This window comes from Delphinapterus leucas, chromosome 2, assembly GCF_059928025.1.
Source record: "Delphinapterus leucas isolate spDelLeu-1000000601 "Yukka" chromosome 2, BTC_Dleu_Yukka2, whole genome shotgun sequence".
Taxonomy (NCBI): domain Eukaryota; kingdom Metazoa; phylum Chordata; class Mammalia; order Artiodactyla; family Monodontidae; genus Delphinapterus; species Delphinapterus leucas.
Window position 1 is genome coordinate 177,374,490 of NC_143130.1, and position 18,544 is coordinate 177,393,033.

The following is an 18,544-nucleotide window of genomic DNA, read 5'->3' on the forward strand; positions in this document are numbered from 1 at the left end:
TTCATTGTGTTCTCAAAGGGTATATATCAAAGGGTTGATGGCCCGTTGAAAAATAAGCCATGAGAGCTTATGCTGATGAAGTGATCATCTAGATCCTGGAAATGCGTTAAGGAAAGAGATCTCATGTATGGTGATAGTGTTTGGACAGAAGTTAGGGATATTTGCAGGTCTTGTTCTTGGGTTTGGGGTATTTGTGTCTTTCTTTCATTAGTATCAATGGTATAATGATTTATTTGATAGAGATATGTCAATGAATGAAGTAAAATTGGACCCAAGGGGACCAAAGATGAAGTTGGGTAGAGGATAGAGCATGGGCAAGGAACTATAAGTATCTGGAATTTGAGGGCCAAGAAGGATACATACTCTGTTTTCTACATTGATTTCTTCCTATGGACAGATGTTCAGAATATATAACATCAGGCTCTTAGTTTGGGTTACTCAATTTAGATTTCATATTATTAATCGATAAGTGATAGAACCCTTCAAAATATGTAAATAGTAGATTAAGAAGAAAAAGTCAGTTAATTCGTACTGTGGACACATGTGGTCTGGCAAGAAGCAATCCTAAATATTTCCACTGGTGATGACCGTTAATAACAAATGGATCTAGGAGGTCAGCTGTTTGGCCAAGCTTCATGTGGATGTGAATAATTAAGAGTCAATTTTATTGTTCTGGGGTGCTCTCAAGTTTGACGGTATTTTTGTTAGTAGAAAAAGAAAAATCTCTGCGTTATGAAAGAGTGACCAATTCCTCATGACTGAGAACATTAAATCTGGAAAGAATGCATCAAAGTCCATAAAGTTTCCTTTCTCTCTCTCTTTTGTTTCATTGACTGTGCTTTCTATTGATTAAAGTGGGCATGTTCGAGCTGATCAAGCTATCAGTATTCCATGGTGAGGCACCTTATAATTGCAGGAACCCATGTGAGTAATAATCAAATTTCATGTCATGGTTTCTGTTATTATTTTGTCCCTCTGTGTATGCATTCAGTATATTACTAGAGAGATCCCTATAGGAAAACAGAAGGCCAGTCAGCTCAGTGATAAATGTTACATTTTATGAAATATTAATTGCTTACTGCCCCAATGAAAAAAACAAGGCAAAACAAAACAAACCACAACACAAAATCAGCATTGTGATTTACAGGTGAGACACACTGCTGTGAGAATAAATTATGGAGAGAAGAGGGATATCATGACTGCCCTTAGGTTTCGTGATTAATAGGGTCTTCAATACCTATGAGAGATTTATTGCCTCAATCAGTACACGGTGTAGAAATACGTGAAGAGAAGGAGGGACACTATTGGATTGATGATGACTACTGGTGGCGTATGAGTCGTGTACGATGAATACGTGTCTGGAGCTCTGAGGTCCGATGCAAATGGAATCTAGTCCATTGTCCTGTTGGTAGTGACCCTAGAGGCTGAAGTCAGGAATGAATGAGGGTCTTCTTTGCAGTCTTTCTGTTTATGCCTTTTCATTCTGTTTGTACAATTGAAAAACTGAGGCTCTCTTCATAAATATATGAATAAAACTAAAGATGAATGATGGAAAACAATTTCCAATCACAGAAATATGGGTGGAGACGAGATATACAATTAATATATCAAGGAAAGCCTGAATTTCAATTAGAAAGCCATGGCACATGACTTTTACCACTAGGGTAAGGAGCAGGCCAGGATAATGGGTAGAAAAACTTCATAATATGGCACACCGGCAAGATTGAACTGGTTTCTTTTCAACAGATTTCACATATCCGCTGTATTAGAGATTGCCTAAGTAACAGTGGGAATGTGGAAGCCGGGATGAGTGGTGAGTGTCTCCACCATTTTTATCTTCTGCTTTGCTTTATACTCCTCAGAGTGGATGCACTGGACCAAAAAAGAGGCTTTGTCCTCGAGTGCCAGCCTAGGGATGGCATCTTGGTCATAGGAGCCCGTGTGAGCATCATCTAGTTCCTAGTCTGGGGGTGGGTGTTTTCACTAAAAGTAATGAGTATGCTAACAAAATGGGTGAAAGAAAATTGAAGGAGGGCATCTTTATCCCACTGATGAACAAGGAACTGCTGTGAAGCAGAAAGCCGATAATAAATATGAGAGAGATATGATGATGTGAGAATGGTTCTAGAGACAGGTGAGCGACATTGAGGCCTTGCTGGGTTCTGCAAAGCCTAGAGTGTCAAAATTGGCATTAGTGAAGTAACGCATGAATCAGTGAAACATATTGAATGAAGAGAAAGTCATCTTTTCTGGATCGATGATGATAAATGCTAGCATATGAGTCATCGGTGATGAATAATATGTGTCTGGAACTTTGAGGTCCAACACACAAGAAATGTGGTCTTTCTCCTCGTTGGTTTTCATTGGTTATGTGAATTGAGCCAATGAAAGCATCAATCAACAAATAGGCAGATCCATGGAGAGAAAGTCTCCATCTCGTCATCACCTTCTCTGTTTGGTACTTTTCAGAATAGAAGCTCAAGGAGATTTCAGCCTCCATTGTGATCAAGGTTCTCCTTTTCAGGTTGCTATGGGACAGACACCCAGGTGAGCTATGGCCAGGTTTCCTGTCTTGGTTTGGGGAATTGGTTTAACTGTTTTTATTGTATTTGTAAAAGTCATCAATATACATAAAAGGGTTGACGAAGGCCTGACGAAGCCATGAGAGCTTATGCTGAAGAAGTGATTATCTAGATCCTGGAAGTTCATTAAGGAAAGTGATCTCATGTATGGTGATAGTGATTGGAGAGAAGTTAGGGATATTCGCGGGTCTTGTTCTTGGGTTTTGGGTATTCATGTCTTTTGTTCATTAGTATCACTGATGTAATGATTTAATTGATATATGTCAATGAATGAAATAAAATTGGACCCAAGGGGACCAACGATCAAGTTGGGTATAGGATGAGGCCTGGGTAGGGAACCATAAGTATCTGGAAGCCTGATGGCCAAGAAGGATTCATACTCTGTTTTCTCCATTGGTTTCTTCCAATAGACAGATGTCCGGCATATATAAAGTCATGCCCTTTGTTTGGGTTACACAATTCTGATTTCATACTATTAATAGATCAGTGATAGAATGGTTCAAAATATGTAAATAGTATATTAAGAAGAAAAGATCAATCATTGCCTACATTGGGCACGTGTTCCAGCAATAAGTAATCCTGAAGATTACCACCACTGATGCCCATTGATAACAAATGGACCTATGAGGTCAACTTTTTGGCCAAGCATCATTTAGATGTGAATAATTAAGAGTCAGTTTTATTGTTCTGGGTCTCTGTGAAGTTTGAGGGTATTTTTGGTGTGTAGAAAAAGAAAAATCTCTGCATTACGAAAGAGTGATGAATTCTCCATGACTGAGAACATTAAATCTGCAACGAAAGCATCAAGGTCCATAAAGTTTCTTTCCTCTCTCTCTCTTTTCTGTCATCGACTGTTCTTTCTACTGATTAAAGTGGACACATTCGAGTTGAGCAAGCTATCAGTATTTCACGGTGATGGCATCTTATCATTGCCAGAACCCATGTGAGTAATAATCAAATTTCATGTCATGGTTTCCATTATTTTTTTGTCCCTCTGTGTTGCATTCAGTGTATTATTGGAAAGATCCCTATAGGAAAACAGAAAGCCAGTGCAGCTGGCTCAAAAGAAATGTGGTCTTTCTTATGTGTTTTCTTTGGTTATGCTAATTGAGCCTGTGAAGGCATCAGTCAACAAATCTTCGGATCCGTGGAGAGAAAGTCTGAATCTCGGTGATCGCCTTCTCTGTTTGGTACTCTTCAGAATAGAAGCTCAAGGTGATTTCAGCCTCCATTGTGATCAAGGTCCTCCTTTTCAGTTTGCTGTGGGACAGAGACCCAGGTGAGTTATGGCCAGGGCTCCTGTCTTGGTTTGGGGAATTGGTTTAAGTGTTTTCATTACATTCTCAAAAGTCATTGATATATATCAAAGGGTTGATGATGCCTGTTGAAAAATAAGCCATGAGAGCTTATGCTGATGAAGTGATCATCTAGATCCTGGAAATTCATTAAGGAAAGTGATCACATGTATGGTGATAGTGATTGGATAGAACGCATGGATATTCGCAGGTCTTGTTCTTGGGTTTTGGATATTCGTGTCTTTCTTTCATTAATACCAATGGTATAATGATTTAATTGATAGAGATATGTCAGTGAATGAACTAAAATTGAACCCAAGGGGACCAACAAACAAGGTGGGTAGAGTATGAGGCATAGGCAAGGAACCATATGTATCTGGAAGCCTGAGGGCCAAGGATACGTACTCTGTTTTGATTTCTTCCTATGGACAGATGTTCAGAATATATAAAGTCATGCTCTTAGTTTGGTTTACTAAATTTATATTTAATACTATTAATCGATCAATGATAGAACCATTCAAAATATGTAAATAGTAGATTAAGAAGAGATGGTCAGTTATTGCCAAATGTGGACACATGTGGGCTGGCAAGAAGTAATCCTAAAGATTTCCACCCCTTACGCCCCTTAATTACAATTGGACCTAAGAGGTCAACTGTTTGGCCAAGAGTCATGTAGATGTGAATAATTGAGTCAATTTTATTGTTCTTGGCCACTCTCAAGCTTGAGGGTATTATTTTCTGTAGAAAAAAACATCTCTTCATTATGAAAGAGTGGTCAATTCCTCATGACTGAGAACATTAAATGTGGAAAGAAAGCATCAATGTTCATAAGTTTCCTTACTCTCTCTTTTGTTTCATCGACTGTGCTTTTATTGATTAAAATGGACACATTTGAGCTGATCAAGCCATCAGTATTCCATGGTGAGGCACCTTATAATTGCAGGAACCCGTGTGAGTAATAAGCAAATTTCTTGTCATGGTTTCCGTTTATTTTTGTCTGCCTGGGTGTGCATTCAAGGTATTATTCGAGATATTCATATAGGAAAACAAAAGGCCAGTGCAGTTCGGTGATACGTGTTACATTTTATGAAACATTAATTGATTACTGCCCCAATGAAAAAAACAAAACAAAACAAAACAAAACAAAACAACACAAAATCAGCATCATGATTTATAGGAGAGACACACTGCTGTGAGAATGAACTATGGAGAGAGGAGGGAAATCATGACTGCCCTTGGGTTTTGTGGTTAATAGGCTTTTCAGTATTTATGAGAGATTTATTGCCTTAATCAGTACACAATGTAGAAATACATGAAGAGAAGGAGGGACACTATTGGATTGATGATGACTACTGGTGGCGTACGAGTCGTGTACGATGAATACGTGTCTGGAGCTCTGAGGTCCGATGCAAATGGAATCTAGTCCATTGTCCTATTGGAAGTGACCCTAGGGGCTGAGGTCAGGAATGAATGAGGGGCTCCTTTGCAGTCTTTGTGTTCATGCCTTTTCATTTTGTTCGTGCAAATGAAAAACTGAGGCCCTCTTCATAAATATATGAGTTAAAATAAAGAAAAATGACGGAAAACAATTTCTATTCATGGATATATGGGTGGAAACAAGATATACCATTAATATGTCAAGGAAAGCCTGGATTTCAATTTTAAAGCCATGGGACATGACTGTTACCACTTAGGGTAAGGAGAAGGGGACCAGGGGAAGTGGTAGACAGCCTTCATATTCTGGCACAGAGGCAAGATTGAAGTTGTTCCTTTTCAACAGATCTCACATACCTGCTATGTTAGGGATAGCCTAAGTAATGATGTGAATGTGGAAGCAAGGATGAGTGGAGAGTGTCTCCACCATTTTTATAATCTGCTTCGCTTTATACTCCTCAGAGTGGATGCACTGGACCAGAAACGAGGATTCGTCCTCGAGGGCCAGCCTAGGATGGCATCATGGTCGTAGGAGCCAGGAGACCTGTGTGAGCATCATCTAGTTCCTAGTCTGGGGGTGGGCGCTTTCGCTAAAAGTAATGACTATGCTAACCAAATGGATGAAAGGAAATTAAAGGAGGGCATCTTTATCCCATTGATAAACAGGAACTCTTGTGAAGCAAAAACCAGATAATAAATATGAGAGAGATATGATGATGTGAGAATGGTTCTAGAGACAGGTGAGCGATATCAAGGCCTCACTGAGTTTTGCGAACCCTAGAGGGTCATAACTGGCATTAGTGAATTAACGCATGCATCAGTGAAACATATAGAATGAAGAGAAAGTCATCTTTTCTGATTATGAATAATAAGTGTCTGGAACTCTGAGGTCCAATACAAAAGAAATGTGATCTTTCTCTTCATGCTTTTTCATTGGTTTTGCTAATTGAGCCAAAGAAAGAATCAGTCAACAAATCTGCCTATCCATGGAGAGAAAGTCTCAATCTCAGTCGACACCTTCTCTGTTTGGTACTTTTCAGAATAGAAGCACAAGGTGATTTCAGCCTCCACTGTGATCAATGTTCTCCTTCTCAGGTTGCTATAGGACAGAGACCCAGGTGAGTTATGGCCAAGGTTTCTGTCTTGGTTTGGGGAATTGATTTAAGTGTTTTCATTGTATTCTCAGAAGTCATCGATACATATTAAAGGGTTGATGATATGGCCCATTTAAAAACAAGACATGAGCGCTTATGCTGATGAAGTGATCATCTAGATACTGGCAATGCATTAAGGAAAGAGATCTCATGTATGGTTATAGTGATTGGAGAGAAATTAGGGATGTTCATGGGTATACTGTTCTTGGGTTTTGTTTTTTCGTATCTTTCTTTCATTAATATCAATGATGTAATGATTTAATTGATAGTGATGTATCAATGAATGAACTAAAATTGGACCCAAGGGGACCAACGATGATGTTTGGTAGAGGATGAGGCATGGCCAAGGAACTATAAGTATCTGGAATCCTGAGGTCCAAGAAAGGCTACATACTTCGTTTTCTACACTGATTTCTTCCCTTGGACAGATGTTCGGAATATATAAAGTCATGCTCCTACTTTGCGTCACTCAATTTATATTTCATACTATTAATCGATCAGTGATAGAACACTTCAAAATGTATAAATAGTAGATTAAGAAGAAAAGGTCCATTATTGTCTACTGTGGACACATGGGGTTCAGCAAGAAGCAATCCTAAATATTTCCATCAGTTAGGACCGTTAATAACAAATGGACCTAGGAGGTCAACTGTTTCCAAGCATCATTTAGATGTGAATAATTAAGATTCAATTTTATTGTTCTGGAGCACTCTCAAGTTTGCGGGTATTTTTGATTGTAGAAGAAGAAAAATCTCTGCATTAGGAAAGAGTGATCAATTCGTGAATATTGAGAACTCTAAATTTGGACAGAAAGCATCAATGTCCATACAGTTTCCTTTTTCTTTCTCTTTTTTGTTTCATCGACTGTGCTTTCTACTGATTAAAATGGACATGTTCAAGCTGAGCAAGCCGTCAGTATTCCATGGTGATGCACCTTATGATTGCAGGAACCCACGTGGGTAATAAATTTCATGTCATGGTTTCCGTTATGTTTTTTTGTCCCTCTGTGTGTGCATTGAGTGTATTATTGGAGAGATACATACAGGAAAAGTAAGGCCAATGCAGCTCAGTGATAAATGTTACATTTTATGAAACATTAATTGATTACTGCCCGGATGGAAAAAACAAACAAATCAAAACAATACAAAACAAATCAACACAAACCCAGCATCATGGTTTACAGGAGAGACGCACTGCTGTGAGAATGAACTCTTTTGATAAGAGGGATATCATGACTGCCCTTAGGTTTTGTGATTAATAGGTTTTCCAATATTTATGAGAGATTTATTTCTTCAATCAGTAAACAATGTAGTAATAAGCAAAGAGAAGGAAGGGCCATAATAGATCGATTCCATGGCGATGCATCATATAACTGCAGGAACCCATGTAATCAATAATCTAATTTCGTGCCTTTCTTTCAGTCTTTTTCCTTCCTCTGAGTGTACACTCAGTTTATTTTTAGAAAGATCCATATAGGATAAAATAAAGCCAGTGCACCTCAGTTTTAAATGTTGCATTTTTCAAGCATTAGTTGATTACTACAGAGCTGAAAAAAAAATACAAAAGCAGCATCATAATTCACAGAAGAGATTCATTGCTGTGAGAATGAACTATTTACAGAATAGGGATATCATGATTCTCCTTAGGTTTTGTGTTTAATAGCACTTTCAATTATTTTGTGATGTATTGAATTATTCAATAAACAATGCCCAAATACTTGAGGTCACAGAAGTTACATTGTATGGCTGATTACTCCTGGTGGCTTATGGGTCATGAAAGTTGAATTTGTGTCTGTAACTTTGATGTCCTATTCAAAGCTAATCTAAGGATTTTTCTTTGGGCATCTGCCCTGGGTGGCATCTTTTTATAGGAGCCAGGAGACCAGTGCTGTCTACAAGAGACCCACTTTAGACCTAGTGACACATACAGACTGAAAGTGAAGGGATGGAAAAAAGATATTTCATGCAAATGGAAATCAAAAGAAAGCTGGAGTAGCAATACTTGTATCAGATAAAATAGACTTTAAAATAAAGACTCTTACAAGAGATATGGAGGGACACTACATAATGATCAAAGGATCAATCCAAGAAGAAGATATAACAATTATAAATATTTATGCACCCAACATAGGAGCACCTCAATGCATAAGGCAACTGCTAACAACCATGAAAGGGAAATTGACAGTAACACAATAATAGTAGAGGACTTTAGCACCCCACTTACACCAATGGACAGATCATCCAAACAGAAAATAAATAAGGAAACACAAGCTTTAAAATGACACAACAGACCAGATAGATCTAATTGATATTTATAGAACATTCCACCCAAAAGTGACAGATTACACTTTCTTCTCAAGTGCACATGGAACATTCTCCAGGATAGATCACATCTTGGGTCACAAATGAAGGCTTGGAAAATTTAGGAAAATTGAAATCATATCAAGCATCTTTTCTGACCACAAAGCTATAAGACTGGAAATCCATTACAGGAAAAAAACTGTAAAAAACACAAATACATGGAGGCTAAACAGTGTGCTACTTAATAACCAAAAGATCACTGAAGAACTCAAAGAAGAAATAAAAGAATACATAGAAACAAATGACAATAAAAACACAACGACCCAAAACCTATGGGATGCAGCAAAAGCAGTTCTAAGAGGGAAATTTAGAGCAATACACTCTCACCTCAAGAAACATTTCAAATAAACAGCCTAACTCTACATTTAAAACAACTAGAGAAAGAAGAACAAAGAAAATCCAAAGTCAGTAGAAGGAAAGAAATCATAAAGATCAGAGCAGGAATAAATGGAATAGAAATGAAGAAAACAATAGCAACGATCAATAAAACTAAAAGCTGGTTCTTTGAGAAGATAAACAAAATTGATAAACCCTTAGCCAGACTCATCAAGAAAAAAAGGTAGAGGACGCAAATCAATAAAATTAGAAATGAAAAAGGAGAAATCACAACAGACAGTGCAGAAATACAAAGGATTATAACAGACTACTACAAACAACTATATGCCAATAAAATGGACAACCATGAAGAAATGGAAATTCTTGGAAAAGTACAATTTTCCAAGACTGAGCCAGAAAGAATTAGAAACTATAAACAGACCTATCACAAGTAGTGAAATTGAAACTGTAATTAAAAATCTTCCAGCAAACAAAAGCCCAGGACCAGATGGCTTCACAGGCGAATTCTATCAAACATTTAGAGAAGAGCTAACACCCATCCTTCTCAAACTCTTCCAGAAAATTTTAGAGGCACAAACACTCCCAAATTCAATCTACGAAGCCACCATCACCCTGATACCAAAACCAGAAAAAGATATCACAAAAAAAGAAAATTATAGACCAATATCACTGATGAACATAGATGCAAAAATCCTCAACAAAATACTATCAAACAGAACCCAACAACATATTAAAAGGATCATACACCATGATCAAGTGGGGTTTATTCCAGGGATGCAAGGATGCTTCAATATGTGCAAATCAATCAATGTGATACACCACATTAACAAAATAAGGAATAAAACCCATATGATCATCTCAGTAGATGCAGAAAAGCTTTTGACAAAAGTCAACACCCATTTATGATAAAAACTCTCCAGAAAATGGGCATAGAGGGAACCTGTCTCAACATAATAAAGGCCATATATGACAAACCCACAGCAAGCATCATACTCAATGGTGAAAAACTGAAAGCATTTCCACTAAGATCAGGAACAAGACAAGGATGTCCACTCTCACCTCTCTTATTCAACATAGTTCTGGAAGTCCTAACCACAGCAGTCAGAGAAGAAAAAGAAATAAAAGTAATACAAATTGGAAAAGAAGAAGGAAAACTGTAACTGTTTGCTGATGACATGATACTATACACAGAAAATCCTAAAGATGCCACCAGAAAACTACTAGAACTAATCAATGAATTTGGTAAGGTTGCAGGATACAAAATTAATGCACAGAAATCTCTGGCATTCCTATACACCACCAACAAAAAATCAGAAAGAAAAATTAAGAAAACACTCCCATTTACCATTGCAAGAAAAAGAATAATATATCTAGGAATAAATCTTCCTAAGGAGGCGATCAGTTGATCTTCCGATCAATTGGTTGGAAGAATCAATATTGTGAAAATGACTATACTACCCAAAGCAGTCTACAGATTCAATGCAGTCCCTATCAAACTACCAATGACATCCTTCACAGAATTAGAACAAAAAATTTTACAATTTCTATGGAAACACAAAAGACCCTGAATAACCAAAGCAATCTTGAGAAAGAAAAATGGAGTTGGAGGAATGAGGCTCCCTGACTTCAAACTATACCACAAAGCTATAGTAATCAGGACAGTATGGCACTGGCAGAAAAACAGAAATATAGATCAATGGTATAGGATAGAATGCCCAGAGATAAACCCACACACATATGGGCACCTAATTTACAACAAAGGAGGCAAGAACATACAATGGAGAAAAGACAGCCTCTTCAGTAAGTGGTGCTGGAAAACTGGACAGCTACATGTAAAAGAGTGAAATTAGAACACTACCGAACACCATACACAAAACTTAACTCCAAATGGATTAAAGACTTAAACGTAAGACCAGACACTATAAAACTCTTAGAGGAAAACATAGGAAAAACACTCTTTGACATAAAGCACAGCAAGATCTTTTTCACTCACCTCTTAGAGTAACAGAAATAAAAACAAAACTAAACAATGGGACTTAATGAAACTTAAAAGCTTTTGCACAGAAAAGGAAACCATAAACAAGACAAAAGACAACCCTCAGAATGGGAGAAAATATTTGCAAATGAAACAACAGACAAAGGATTAATCTCCAAAATATACAACAGGTCATGGAACTCAATATCAAAAAAACCCAAAACAATCCAGTTAAAAAATGGGCCAAAGACTTAAATAGATATTTCACCGAGGAAGACATACAGATGGCCAACAGGCACATTAAAAGATCCTCAACGTCACTAATTATTAGAGAGATGCAAATCAAAACTACAATGAGGTATCACCTCATGCTGGTCAGAATGGCCATTATCAAAAAATCTAGAAACAGTAAATGCTGGTAAGGGTGTGGTGAAAAGGGAACCCTCCTGCACTGTTGGTGGGAATGTAAATTGATACAACCACTATGGAAAACAGTATGGAGTTTCCTTAAAAAACTAAAAATAGAACTACCATACAACCCAGCAATCCCACTACTGGACAAATACCCTGAGAAAAACATAATTCAAAATGAGACATACACCACAATGTTCATTGCAGCACTGTTTACAAAAGCCAGGATATGGAACCAAACTAAATGCCCATTGACAGATGAATGGATAAAGAAGATGTGGCACATGTAAACAATGGAATATTTCTCAGCCATAAAAAGAAAGGAAATTGAGTTTTGTAGTGAGGTGGATGGACCTAGAGTCTGTCATACAGAGTGAAGTAAGTCAGAAAGAAAAACAAACACCATATGCTAACGCATATGTATGGAACCTAAAAGAAAAAAGGTACTGATGAACCTAGATGCAGAGCAGGAATAAAGAGGTAGACATAGAAGATAGACTTTTGGACATGGGGTGGGAGGGCGAAGGTGGGGCGAAGTGAGAGTAGAATTGACATATATACACTACCGAATGTAAAATATTTGGCTGGTGGGAAACAACAGCATAGCACAGGGAGATCAGGTCGGTGCTTTGCGATGACCTAGAGGGGTGGGGTAGGGAGGATGGGAGGGAGGCTCAAGAGGGAGGGGATATGGGGACATATGGCTGATTTGCTTTGTTGTGCAACAGAAACTAAAGATGACAGTATTGTGAAGCAATTATACTGCAATATAGATCTATTAAGAAATATTTAATCATATTTTTTCTCATGGTTTTGTTGATTTCTGTGTTTGTGTGTGTGTGTGTGTCTGTGTGTATTAAGGGTAAAGTTCAAAATTTCCATACAGAATAGTAGATGGCCAAGCTCAATAAGAAATAGAGAATTTGATGAAACATTAAATGATTAATAAATAAATGAAAACAGCATCTAATTCAAAAAAGAGTTTCATTGATATGAAATTGAACTATTTACACAGTAGGGATATCATGCTCTTTTTGGGTTTTGCAGATAATAGAGTTTAAAAATGTTTGTGAATGGATTACTTGATCAGTCAATAAACAAATAGAAATGAACAAAGAACAGAGACATATTCATGGACGAAGTATGATGATCGTTCCGGGAATAGTCCTTAGTGATGAAAACATGTCTGAAACTCTGAGGTCCAACACAGAGCATAAGTAGTCTATTTCCTTCATTAAAATTGTATAGGGAGATGTCAGGAATACCAAAAGATCATATTCTTGTTGATTTTATAGAGTTATAGTTGTTATTTGTAATTGATCTGTGATGGACTCATTAAGCAAATATAGATGTATAGGGAAAAATAGGGTGAAGTATTTTTCTCATATGAACACCTTTGTTGAAGCAAAAGATATTGTGAATAAAAACTGAAAATTCTGAATCCCATTAAATAAATGGGTGAGGGTCACCTCCTTGACCAGAGTTCTATAAACACATCTTCTGTGTTTTGTACTCAGAATGAATGCACTAGCGATGGTTTAGAATCACCCATGGCCACCAGGTCTGTGGTTGCCTCTGTATAATAGGAGGATGGAGATTAATGTGAGTAATAGTTGAAGTTCTTTTTTCAGTTTTTTTTTTATTAAAGAAATTCACTGTATCGTTAAGAAATGTGGAATATGAGTAAAGAAGGTAGCTGCATTTCAGTGTTGAGTATGTTATTACAAGCCATTATATTGATTAATGCATATATGGAAAACTGAGCATTAATATGAGACATATGTTAAACTAAGAATAATTCCATATACATCAGTGCTCTTGTTTTTTATTATCGTGATGCTAAAATTATCAGTGAATTTGTGATTTATACAATAAAGAAATAAAAATGTATGTAGAAAAGAGGGTCAATATTGGATCAATGATGACTACCCGTGGCGTAAGAGTCGTGTATGATGAATACGTGTCTGGAACTCTGAGGCCCAATGCAAATGGAATCTATTCCATTGTCTTGTTTGAAGTGATCCTATAGGCAGAGGTTAGGAATATACAAAGATATTTGTTTTGGTTATTATGACCATGCATTTAAAAAATTTTTATGATTGGATCAATGAAGTAGTCAATGTACAGATTTGTAAATTAAACAATGATGAATATGAAGGCTTTTCAATAATAAAAATATGTGGTTAGTCAAAAATTACTATTATATACAAATACATTAATATATATTGAAAAGACGTTTTTAGGTAAAAAGTTATATAAAGATGTTATCTCTTTGGTTAAGAGTGATACAGAAAATGATAGGTATTAGTTACTGACTGAGTCAGTAAGCACTTTGACATTTGATTCATTAAGGAAAAAACAAATAAATAATTACCATAATTTAGTAAATGACTAAATTACTGTGCAAATGAATAGCGGAATATTGGATAAATGGAGAATAAATAAATAGATGGATAAATCTGAATATTTTTATCACCTTGTCTGCTTGTTACTCTTCAGGACAGATGTTCCCCCTACTTCAGCTTCTGCTGTGCTCAGCTGTCCTGCTGCTTCTGTGTCAGAAAGTAACTAAGGTAAATAACAGGCAAGGTTGGTGTTCTTGGATTAGGTAATGTGTTTGAGGGTACTCATGGGGTTATTAAAAAGTATTAAATTAATCAAAAATTACTCATAGTTCAAGGATAAATCTGAGAAGAAATATTATTTTGAATAATTGATAGTGGGCAGGATTGAGGTTGAATAATGCAAGAGGTGGACCCTTAATGGGAAATGATTCTTAAACTGAGAATTAGGGATATTGAAGGGTCTTATTCTTGGGGTTATTATCCACTAATTAATGATTTAATCAATTATTAAATATACAAATGAATGAAGAGAAGAGACTCAGTCGTGGACCAATGATGATGATCGTTTCGGGAAGAGTCCTGAACGATGAAAACATGTCTGAAACTCTGAGGTCCAACCCAGAACATAAGTAGTCTCTCCCTCTTTGAAATTGCTTTTGTGGAAAGAGGTCAGGAATATTTAAAGATCATATTCTTGTATTGATTTCATGGATTTAGATTTGTTAGTATTAATGGATCTGTGATGGAACCATTAAGCAAATATTAATTAACATGTAAGGAAAGAATAGGGTGAAGCATGGTCCAAATTGAACATATTTCGTGACGCAAAAGATATGGTTAATAAACATTGAAAACACTGATGCCCATTAGATAAATGGGTGAGGGTCTCTTATTTGACCAAGATTAGATAGAAATGCATAAGTAGGCATCAGTTTAATTGTTCTGCTTTAGCCAAATGGTCGTGTTTTCTCTTTTAACAAGACAAAAAATAGAGAGAATAAGAAAAACTAATAAATATCTAAATACTGACTAAATGAAATGTAGAAAACAAGGATCACTGGTGATTAGGTCTCAATATTTTTATTATCTTTCATGTTCTGTGCTCCCCAGAATGCATGCATCATTTAGCATCTTCCATGAACATGAGCTCTGTGGTTGCTTCTGTATAATAGGAGGGTGAAGATTAATGTGAGTAATAGTTGAAGTTCTTTTTTCAGTTTGCTTTTTTATTAAAGTAATTCGCTGTATTGTTTGGAATGTGGAATATAAATAAAGAAGGCAGCTGTATCTCAGTATTGAGTATGGATATACAAACCATCATATTGATTAATGCATATATGGAAAACTGAGACTGTTAGTATGAGATGTATTACACTGAGAATAATTCTATGTACATCAGGGGTCTTCTTGGGTTTTTTGAATTGTACTGCTAAAATTATTAGTGAGTTTTTAATTTAATCAATAAAGAAATAGAAATGTATGTAGAAAGAAGAACAGTACTGGATCGATGATGATTTCTGGTCATCATCAATATGACTTGTATATGATGAATACATGTCTGGAACTCTGAGGTCCAATATTAAATTAAGCTTGTCCATTCTCAGCTTGAGAAGGTGTCCTATAGACAAATGTTAGGAATAAATGAGGGGCTTGTTTTTCGTCTTTGTGTTCATGCATTTCATTCTCTTATTATAATTGGATAATATGAGAATCTATAAATAAATATATAATTAAAACTAACGATGAATGGAGTAAAACACTTTCCAATTACCAAAGTATGTGGTGAGACAAGAAATGTTATTAGTATATCCTGGAAACCCTGAAGTTCAATTAGTAATGAATGGTACATGACCATTACCACTTAGGGTAAGAATGAGGTAGACAGGATAATTTGTAGACAACCTTCATATTCTGGCTCAGTGGCAAGATTGAAGTGGTTCGTTTTCAACAGACTTAATACATACACTAAATTAATGATTGCCTAAATATTTGTGTGAATGTGGAAGCAGGGCTGAGTGGAGAGTGTCTCCACCATTTTAATCTTCTGCTTTGCTTTATACTCCTCAGAGTGGACACACTGGACCTGAAAGAAAGGTTCTTCCTTGAGCACCAGCCTAGGATGGCATCTTTGTTTTAGGAGCCAAGAGACCAGTGTGAGCAAAATCAAATTTGTAGTCTTGGGTTGGGTGGTTTGTCTAACATATTTACTGTATTAATAAAATATTTGAAGTATAATTAAAGAAGGCCATTTTAATCCTATTGATAATAAAGAGATTAATATGAAGCATTATATTGATTCATGCAGATTTGAAAAACTGATCATAAATATGAAAGTGATATAATTATGTGAGTATCTTTCTAGAGGCATGTTAGTGGTATCAAGGCCTTGTTGGGTTTTGTGACACATAGAGTTATAGATTATAATTAGTGAATCAATGAACTAATCAATTAACAATATAGAATGAAGAGACATTCATCTTTTCTGGATCAGTGATGATAAATGCCGGCGTATGAGTCATCGATGATGAATAATACGTGTCTCGAACTCTGAGGTCCAATACACAAGAAATGTGGTCTTTCTTTTCATGCATGTTCATTGGTTATGCTAATTAAGCCACTGAAAGCATCAATCAAGAAATCTGCGGATCAAAGGAGAGAAAGTCTCAATCTCGGTCATCACTTTCTCTGTTTGGTACTTTTCAGAATAGTAGCTCAAGGTGATTTCAGCCTCCATTGTGATCAAGGCTTTCCTTTTCGGGTTGCTATGGGACAGAGACCCAGGTGAGTAATGGCCAGTGTTCCTCTCTTGGTTTGGGGAATTGGTTTAAGTGTTTTCATTGTATTTTCAAACATAATCGATATATATCAAAGGGTTGATGATGGCCTGTTGGTAAATAACCATGAGAGCTTATGCTGATGAAGTGATAATCTAGAACCTGGAAATTCATTAACCAAGGAGATCTCATGTATGGTGATAATGTTTGGAGAGAAGTTAGGGATATTCGCTGGTCTGGTTCTTGGGTTTTGGGTATTCATGTTTTTCTTTCATTAGTATTAATAATGTGATGATTTAATTGATAGAGGTGTACCAATGAATGAACTAAAATTGGACCCAAGGGGACCAACGATGAAGTTGGGTAGAGGATGAGGCATTAATGGGCAAGGAACCATAAGTATCTGGAAGCCTGAGGGCCAAGAAGTGTACACATTCTATTTTCTACATTGATTTCGTCCTATGGACACATGTTTGAAATATATAAAGTCATGCTCTTAGTTTGGGTTAATAGATTTTGATTTAGTATTATTAATGGATAAATAATAGAACCAATAAAGATATATAAATAATAGCTTAAGAAGAAAAGGTAAATTATTATGTACCTATGAAAATATATTGTCAGCCAAGAAATAGTAATGAAAATTGCCAGCACTGATGCCCGTTAGGAAATGAACGGATCAATGGTGTCACCTCTTTGACCAAGCATCATACAGATGTGAATTGATTGTCAGTTTTATTGATCTGTGTCATTCTCAGAGTTTGAGGTTCTTTTTGTTCATAGAAAGGTTCTCTAAATTATGAAATGTTATAAATTCCTCATGATTTGTGTACTATAAATCTAGAAAGCAAGAATCAATCGCAATACATTTTCCTTTTTTTTTAAACATCGGCTGTGCATTGTACTTCTGAAAATGGACACGTTCGAGCTGATTAACCGTGATTCCATGGTCATGCACCTTATGACTGCATCGCTGTGTTAGATTCACAGGAACCAATGTGAGTAATAGTCAAATTTCTTGTCTCAGTTTCAGTGATTTTTTTTTCCTGTGCATTTATTCACTGTTTTATTTGAAAGTTCCATACAGAATAAAAGAAGGCCACCTGTAGCTCAGTGACATATATTGAATACTGCTTAGATGAAAAATGGCATCATTATTTTTAAGAAAGATACTCTGCTGTGAGAATGAATTATTTACAGAATAAGGATATCATGACTCTTCTTGGGTTTTGTGAATAAACTGTTTTAAATTATTATGATTGATTTTCTGAATTAGTCAATAAACCACCTAGAAATGAGTGAAGAAAAAGAGGAACAATATTGGATTGATGATGACTACTGGTGGCGTATGAGTCGTGTACGATGACTGGCAGTCTGATGTCCGATGCAAATGGAATCTAGTCCATTGTCCTATTTGAGTTGATTCTAGAGACACTTGTCTGATATATATACAAGGGACTTGTTTTTGGTCTTTATGTGTGTGCATTTTCTTTATATTTTATAATTGGGTTAATCAAATAAGCAATAAATAAGCATATAAATAAATAAAGATGAAGGCAGTGAAATATTGTCCAATTATAAACATATGTGGTGATAGAAGAAACAATATTAGTAAATTTGAAAACAGTGAAGTCCAAAGAGGAATAAATGGTACATGAAAAATCTTTGACTAAGAGAAAGATGGACAATTGTAGTAATAATCACTGCTCATTTTCTTGGTCAGCGTCAAGTTTTAGGTTCATTTTCTTAAGAGAAATTGAAATAAATATACTCCAAATCAACGATTGTCTAAACCACTGAAAAATGAAATGCAGAAACGAGGATCAGTGGAGATTAGTTCTCAGTTTTTTATCATGTGCTCTGCCCTGTGCTCCTCAG

The 18,544-nt window shown here is 36.1% G+C and overlaps 9 non-coding genes and 2 pseudogenes across 9 annotated transcripts; all 11 read left to right on the forward strand.

Annotated features, from left to right (window-relative positions):
- Window positions 1-1,305: 1,305 nt before the first annotated feature.
- On the forward strand, window positions 1,306-1,377 carry LOC115802975 (small nucleolar RNA SNORD113/SNORD114 family). Its single transcript, XR_004023561.1, has one exon. It is a non-coding gene; the product is annotated as a small nucleolar RNA SNORD113/SNORD114 family (small nucleolar RNA).
- An 873-nt stretch (window positions 1,378-2,250) lies between these two features.
- On the forward strand, window positions 2,251-2,325 carry LOC115802971 (small nucleolar RNA SNORD113/SNORD114 family). The gene has a single exon (XR_004023557.1). It is a non-coding gene; the product is annotated as a small nucleolar RNA SNORD113/SNORD114 family (small nucleolar RNA).
- Window positions 2,326-5,212: 2,887 nt separating this feature from the next.
- Window positions 5,213-5,284, forward strand: LOC115802976 (small nucleolar RNA SNORD113/SNORD114 family). Its single transcript, XR_004023562.1, has one exon. It is a non-coding gene; the product is annotated as a small nucleolar RNA SNORD113/SNORD114 family (small nucleolar RNA).
- A 1,486-nt stretch (window positions 5,285-6,770) lies between these two features.
- On the forward strand, window positions 6,771-6,845 carry LOC115802937 (small nucleolar RNA SNORD113/SNORD114 family). The gene has a single exon (XR_004023525.1). It is a non-coding gene; the product is annotated as a small nucleolar RNA SNORD113/SNORD114 family (small nucleolar RNA).
- Window positions 6,846-8,203: 1,358 nt separating this feature from the next.
- Window positions 8,204-8,275, forward strand: LOC115802931 (small nucleolar RNA SNORD113/SNORD114 family). The gene has a single exon (XR_004023520.1). It is a non-coding gene; the product is annotated as a small nucleolar RNA SNORD113/SNORD114 family (small nucleolar RNA).
- Window positions 8,276-12,680: 4,405 nt separating this feature from the next.
- On the forward strand, window positions 12,681-12,752 carry LOC115802944 (small nucleolar RNA SNORD113/SNORD114 family). Its single transcript, XR_004023532.1, has one exon. It is a non-coding gene; the product is annotated as a small nucleolar RNA SNORD113/SNORD114 family (small nucleolar RNA).
- Window positions 12,753-13,458: 706 nt separating this feature from the next.
- LOC115802978 (small nucleolar RNA SNORD113/SNORD114 family) lies at window positions 13,459-13,530 on the forward strand. Its single transcript, XR_004023564.1, has one exon. It is a non-coding gene; the product is annotated as a small nucleolar RNA SNORD113/SNORD114 family (small nucleolar RNA).
- A 907-nt stretch (window positions 13,531-14,437) lies between these two features.
- On the forward strand, window positions 14,438-14,509 carry LOC115802926 (small nucleolar RNA SNORD113/SNORD114 family). The gene has a single exon (XR_004023515.1). It is a non-coding gene; the product is annotated as a small nucleolar RNA SNORD113/SNORD114 family (small nucleolar RNA).
- Window positions 14,510-15,392: 883 nt separating this feature from the next.
- Window positions 15,393-15,469, forward strand: LOC115802989 (small nucleolar RNA SNORD113/SNORD114 family; annotated as a pseudogene).
- Window positions 15,470-16,375: 906 nt separating this feature from the next.
- LOC115802972 (small nucleolar RNA SNORD113/SNORD114 family) lies at window positions 16,376-16,450 on the forward strand. Its single transcript, XR_004023558.1, has one exon. It is a non-coding gene; the product is annotated as a small nucleolar RNA SNORD113/SNORD114 family (small nucleolar RNA).
- A 1,537-nt stretch (window positions 16,451-17,987) lies between these two features.
- On the forward strand, window positions 17,988-18,051 carry LOC115802920 (small nucleolar RNA SNORD113/SNORD114 family; annotated as a pseudogene).
- The last annotated feature ends 493 nt before the right edge of the window (window positions 18,052-18,544 follow it).